Genomic DNA, 7,500 nt, shown 5'->3' with positions numbered 1-7,500 from the left:
GGTCCAGTAGGATCAGGAACACTGCAATGTTTCCTTTTTATATTAGCCGCAATACACTCCAAGAAGACAGATGAAGCATGAACGCAGAGATCTCGATCAAGCAACGGGGTCCACACTCTTTAATATAAGTAGACCTTTCAAAGTCATAGTGAGTTTTGGTGAGGGAAAGGGTCCAACCAGGAGCCCATGACTCGGAGCGAACAACAGCCCTATATTCCTGTCACGGCGTTTTCACAAAGCGATTTATTTTTAGATTGAATTTCCCGCGAATGAGACTTCCACAGGAGCCTGATGACCAATCACAAGAAACTAACTTGACGTCATAGCTTCAGTGAATAGGAACCGCCTTTGTTTCTTGCGGGAAAAGTAGTCTAAAATAGATCGATCCGTAAAAATGCCGTGACATCTGCTAAGTATGGGAATTCTTTGTTCCTAGTCATGGGCTCCTGGTTCAACAAAATGTGGCAAAAGAGAAAATTGTGGTTTAGGCCTGAGGCCAGAGGGAGTAAATGATTTGCTGCCAACTGAAAGAGTCAATGGTACACCTTTGAAGAGGACGTAATCTACTCTCCAAACAGAGATAGAGACATCTGCAAAATAGCTCACCATGTTAGCCGACTTCGTAACTGAGATAAAATCTGGAGATAATCCATTTTGAAACAAAAATTCAAATATTTTGATACATACCCGGAACAATTCATTTATGTTATGTTTTCAATATCTTATTTTCAACTGTAGTTACATGGCCAGTTTCGGCCAAACTCGTGATTTGCGTCTTGATTCTGCAATGGAAAAAAGGAAACCTCTTGTCTGTATCCTATTCTTCATTTCCTTTTAGGGCTTTTGATGATTCAAACCATCGCTTACAGCATGCACTGACCTTGCCTGATTCTGAATGGACGTCAAAAGGTGCATTTGCCTGGTAGGAGGGCATTAACCATGAAAACCCGACCGTGGGCACGTTAGCATAGGCTATTACAAGAAGACGGGAAGACTGAGGCGTACATATATCGATGTAACATTCATTTGAGGAACTTAATTTAAAAAGCTTTTTTTAAAAAATTATCATTCTGTAATCAAACCGATCTTTTCACAATTTAATGAAAACACGTGAGAGCATGAAAACAGTTTTCTCAGTAAACTTAATAATAATAATATAATTTGTACTATTTATACAGGGTAACCATTTCCGTTATACAACTGGTATCGATATGGGCCCTGTAAAACTAATAATAACTATAAATGATACAAAAATATATATTAGAGGATTTTTTTAAAAATACAAGAAATACGCACTAACTATGGCAAGCCAAACATGACAAAATTACATTGAGTTTGAAATCACCTATCGAGTTTCATTAATCGATAGGTGAGTTTAAGAAATTACTGCATGAGAAATTGAGATCACTATACGAGAATGAAAAACTGTCATACGAGATTCAAAACTACCTGTCGAGAGTGAAAAACACTCATGCGAGATTCAAAATTACCCTTCGAGAATGAAAAACCATTAATTGAGAATAACGATGATGCAACAATGTACCGAGAATTCTACATCATAGGACGAGAATAAGAAATCGTCAGGTGAGAATGAAAAATCATCACTCGAGCTTTTTCCAAGCCGATGAGCACTACCTATTCAGCGGAGTGCAGTTTGGCGGGACTTCCGCCCGCCATGCTTTCTTTACTTTCCCTTTCGGATATCTTCGCTTTCGGGGATTAAAAAAATGGCACAGCAGCATGAGCAGCAACTGCGTCAACTTCTTCAGGACGTTCGGAGTGTGGACAGGTCAAATGTCTCAGCCAACATCGAGTGTTAATGCTGAAGTATCCCGTGTTTTTACAAGATCGCAAGTTAATCCAAGCTCGAGCGCAAATCAGACTGCAATTGCAAGTTCTTCTCATTTCAGGCGTCTCATGAACATGAGACGAATTGGCACCGCCAATATAAGGAACAGGACAAATCGGTCAAGATCCAAGGCGAAAGAAAATACTCCATTTTTGTTGTGTGATTTGACATTACTTCCTGGAGCAGGAGTAAGTGTTGTACCGCGCCAGGGCAATAGCATTAACTGAGCATGATTACTTGGTCAGTGCATGTAAGTTTTCGAAAGGCATGAAAGAAGTGCTGGTTGAGGAAACCGTAATGGAGGCGTTTCGAAAAAAGATTCCTCCCCTGATGGACATAGAAGTACTTATGTCACGCTTGCACCAGGTCAAGAAGGGATAACTGTTGTTATTAAATTCTCAACCTCGGATAATTCATTTCACGTGCTCTGATTGGTTCACTCAATCTCAGTTAGCACCTCATATACCTTAGTTTGACCTTAAATGGTAAATGATTGCGTTAAGCGTTGCTAAACAAAATCTTTTTTCAACGGAAAGCGAGATTTCTCTTTGAATAAAGGCAAAAACGAAAAAAAACTTTATCTTTGGAAAGTTTGGATCAATTCCGACGTTTAGAAGTACGCGAAAAGGCAAGAAATGTTTTTGTGATGAGCCTACGTCTGTCTGAGCACAAGGTATTACACAACATCGCATCTTCATCAAGATTTCTCGATTTCGCTCGTATTTCGTACTTCCAAATTATTCCATTCGCGCTTGTTGGATATGAGACTGGTTATAGCGAACTCGGCGCCACGTGCCTCGTTGGCAACGCGCGCTCATGGAACAATTGTTAATTAACTCACATTGCCTTTTCAAAACAAGCCTGTGTATATAAGGCTTGATAAAGTGTTGCTGCCTGATCTTGCAGAGGTAAGTTTAGAGTTAATTTGATTTCTTGCAAAGACGATGTGTGCCTATTGTTTAAATCTCTCCTAATATTGCACATTTCACATACATGGCTGGGGAGAGATGGGCGGGGTAGATTTATTGTCTACACTTAGAGTACATAAAGTCAGGTTATGTGCAACAAAACTCTCATGGCGATTACGACAATGGGGATGGTGATGATTCCTCTATGTAGAATAATAGGACTTTTGAAAGTCCATACATAAGCTCCTTCTCAAATTAGTTTTTCTTTGTGATTCTATTGATTGTTTTGAGTGGTGTGGACACTAAAGATAACCCAGGATCTCAATTCGCCGTTGATGAGAATGATTAAATGTTAGCAGCAATGTTACCAGACTCTGTGACAAAACCTAAAACCATTCTTTATTGTGCAGATTCAGCTGCAATAGGGGTTTAATGCGATGCGTGTCGACACGTAGGTGCACGAGAGTAAATTCAACGTGGCGGCAATGAGCTTTGGGGGGCTTTGAATGAGCTGCACGTCGTATATTTCTTTTGTATTATATTTTTCTTTTATTTGAAGTGAAGTGTACTGTGTTCTGGTGGTACGATTCCGCCCAACGATTCGAGTAGTATCGCGCCTACAAGGGAACTGAAGAACAATTGGATAGACGAAGAATCAATGAGAAGGCACTGACGTCACGATCAAACGAGTTGAAACAAGTTTCCGCTAGAAAAGCAGGACCAAACAAGCGAGCGAGTGGAAGACTGACTATTTCTCACAAGGGAGCGCTACAAAACGAACAGTGGCTACGGACAATGAAGAACCTCTGTATTTACAAGCAGGGACCTAGAAATTAAAGTATTTACAAACAATAAGAACAAATACTATTTATAAACTAGAAACCCTATTCAAAAACATGACTTCGTCTTAAATTTGCAATTCAGCAAAAGGGATGCAAAAATGAAGCAGCAAAGGTTAATTGAAAAGCAGTCGCTGTAGTTAGAAATGACTGTCTATAAGCTTTTCAAGTAAGCTTCGACAGTGATCACATCCTTCAGGATTATCACTGTTTCCATTCTCATCCACGCTTTTGCATGCAAATATGCACTGAATTGCAAAACCAATGACTATCTTGGATAGGTTTACTCAAGTTGATATAAGACTATATTGGTTCAGAATTTAGTTCATACTAAGGCGGAGTAGTTTACAAGCACGCGGTAAGGAATCACGCAATAGGTTTCGGCATTCAAACTTCTCTTGGAAAGTGTAGAAAGTACTAAAATTTGAAAAGAAAACGAAAAAACAACACAGGAATTTCGTATACTAACAAGATTCACTATAACTTTAGCGATCTATATATCCTTTTGGTTGTTGCTCTCGATCTTTTTTTTTTTCGTCTATTGTTGATAAGTTCTGCACGCAGATTGATCTGGTTTCGAGCAAAGGTCGTTTCACTTTTCGTTCTTTAATTTTACTTCTTATTGTTCGAAATTGTCAAAAACCGATGAACCATAATCACCAATCAGAAAACGAGTATTGTTTCTTGCATACCAATTGATCCGATTGAGCAAAGGTTGTTTCACTTTTTGTTTTTTTATTTTGCTTCTCATTGGTCGAAATCGTCAAAAACCGATCAACCATAAGCACCAACCAGAAAAGAGAATTCTTTTCTTGCATAAAAATTGATCTGATTGAGCAAAGGTCGTGCGTTCAACCCGGTTGGGTCTGTCGTTCTCTAAAGAAAACACTAAACCCACAGTAAAAAGGAAACAAGTTTGTCAAGTTAAAGAAGAATAAAGTTGATAGTGAAGAATTTGATTGATAGATTTCGATCCTTATTTTCTCCGAAAGGTCCCCAACCTGTTAATAAAAAGAGAGAAGCATTCGGTGTCTGTGAGTGTGTGTTACAACGAAATCTGAGAGCAGAGAAAATATGTCAAAGCAAGTACGCTTCAAGGGTAAAGTTTCCAAAGTTATGTTCAACAGCGGTAAAGGCACTAAACGTTGCATTAACAACGTAGAAACATGTCCGTTAGCTGAAGAGGATGAAGTTGCCGCACGCTCTTCTGAATTCCAGCTACTTCAACGTCAACAGAAGAAAACGTTGCATGAGCATCATATTAATAAAAGAAAGAAAAGTCGGCTACATATATAACCTTGAACAGGAAGAAGACAAATAGTGTTTCCTTCTAGGAATTCTTGTCGGAACACTCGGTTACAGGCACTTGCAATAGTAAGACAGTGTTTGAATGGATCGAGGTTGCAGACTTCTTCCATTAGCTGTTTAAATTGTAAGCAGCACCGCCTCAGAATGTCCACATCACTACGATAATATTCTTCTCTTTCCGTTCCAAAATCAAAGAGATACTCTGCATTCGTTAATTCTTGATGCCACCCAGGAATTCTTCTCGCTTTTGTTTTCATGCCCGAAAATATTCTGTCATGGCCCTCCAATGGCTGCCGTGGATTCATCATTAAAACGGTGACCGTCTAAATGGGGGTGAACAACGCATAGATGACGATCTATGAATTCATGGGGTGCCTTTGGCATGGTTGTCACAAGCATCGACAACATGCCCCAAGTGGAGATAGTCAAGGATCCAGAACGCTACTATCGACTCCTCACCTGTCAGTCAACGCAAGTGAAAAACATTCAGTTTGTCAATGATGAGTGCATAGAAGATTATTATACTCACGGGGAAGGGTTCGTATCAGGAGCAGACGAGACGAATGTTGTTATCGCAGCTTTCACTACCGCACATGCAAGACTGAAACTCTATTCCGTGTTAAGACGTCTACAAACAAGATTCCTGTACTTTAACAAAGATTCTGTTATCTTTACAAGTGAATCAACTGATTGGATGTCAGTCCTTGGCGACTATCTTGGTGAATTAGCAAACGAATTGGACGATGATGATTACATAACAACCTTTGTGTCTGGTAGTCTAAAGAATTATGCCTACCAAACCAAGAATGGTAAAACCACCGGCAAAGTGAGAGGATTCACCCTAAACTTCTCTACCATATGCGAGTATGTCTGCAATCGTAATCAACAGCCCATCTTCCTCGAGAATCCACATTTCATCAAACGAGATGACAAAAAAAAACAATACACACTGTCAACTTAAACATGACATGGTTAGTCTGTGGAGGTTAGGGATAGCTATAAGGGAAGGTTTGGAGGCCATCTAGGGCTCACTTTGCACTGAGCTGTGAATATGAACAGACCTTCATTTTTTTCTGGTGTGAGGCTGTACTCAGACACTTGTACCACCTATGTTTTTGCCCCATCATTTCCTCTCGGAATTGGCAAGAATTTTGAAAGAAATAGGACCAATACACTGGGGTAGACTGTTGAGCTTGAATGCCTATACGGCTCGAGGCAACGCACCTCTGAGAGAACAATATGCATTTCACCTAAGGTTATGTAATACGTTACCATCACATTACCGTTCTTCGTGGAATGAACAGTTCAATCGCACCCTGGAAAAAATGATGTGGCCGATGCTAACCTCAAGCAGCTCGTATCATTACCTGGACAGACTAAATGATATCGTCAATGACAATTACAACAAAACATTTAATCGTTCTATTAAAATGAAACTCTCCGAAGTAACAGTCATGAATACCCAGCAAGTGTGGCGTACCTTATATGGTAAGCGCCCTTCTGCGGTTAAGTATAAATCCAACATTGGTGACCAAGTTAAAATCAGTAAGCACCAGCGCATCTTTGAGAAATCATACCTACCTAACTGGAGCGTAGAAACCTTTACAGTGGCACAGAGACTAGCAAGGGATCCTCCTGTCTACAAATTAAAGGAACACGACGGAAGAACTGATTAAAGGCACCTTTCACGAGATCTAGACTGAGTTACAAAAAATAATTGAGCCAAAGGATCATTTGTTTCGTGTAGAGAAAGTAATTTGTCGTCGAGGTAAAGGACCGCAAGCGAACGTTTTGGTTCAGTGGAAAGGCTGGCCGAAGAAATACGAGAGTTGGATTCCTGTCCGTCAATTGGTGTCACTAAAATGATTCAAGACAACGACTTTTATGTGACGCTTCCTAGCAATGCAAGCACCAATTTATTCCCCTCCAATTCAAAAATGCACTATCGCGTGTCATTACTCCGTCAAATTCACTTGAAAGAAGAAGAACATTCGGACGTTGGGCTTCATCGTGGCACTTATCCATTATCGTGGTTTGACATTTCGCGTGAATGCATGTATTTCCACATCATGCTCCGTAGCTCCGATGATTACAAATTGTATACCTTACCACAGGGCAGAACGGCTCTGGAATTGATGGAAGGAATTTTACAGTGTCTGGAAGAGATTGATCCGTTACCCAGAAGCAAAGTAGAAGAGGATAATGAATGGAGTGATACCTTAAACTCCTATAATGAATGGATAGCGGTCACTGTCTTGGTAGCTCAAGCACTTGGATAGCTAACAAGCGAGAAAACAGTCATCACCAACCGAGCAGGTAAAGTTATCATAGAAGCTTTTGATAACCTCAGCAAGGTGGGAGGGGATTCCATATGCTCGTAATATCTTCCAGAGGCTGTGTCGGTGTACACTGTCGAAGGCCTTGGCAAAATCTACAAAGTTCACATAGAGAGTTCGCTGCCACTCGGTACTCTGTTCAATAATATTTCTCAGCGTGAAAACATGATCGACAAAACCCCTTCCTCTCCTGAAACCTGCCTTTAGGTCCACAGCCAGTGATAGGTGCTTCATGATGACTTTCGCTAAGCTCTTACTAA

This window comes from Montipora foliosa, chromosome 7, assembly GCF_036669935.1.
Source record: "Montipora foliosa isolate CH-2021 chromosome 7, ASM3666993v2, whole genome shotgun sequence".
Classification (NCBI taxonomy): Eukaryota; Metazoa; Cnidaria; class Anthozoa; order Scleractinia; family Acroporidae; genus Montipora; species Montipora foliosa.
The sequence above is the reverse complement of the archived record's forward strand: the minus strand, read 5'-3'. Positions refer to the sequence as shown.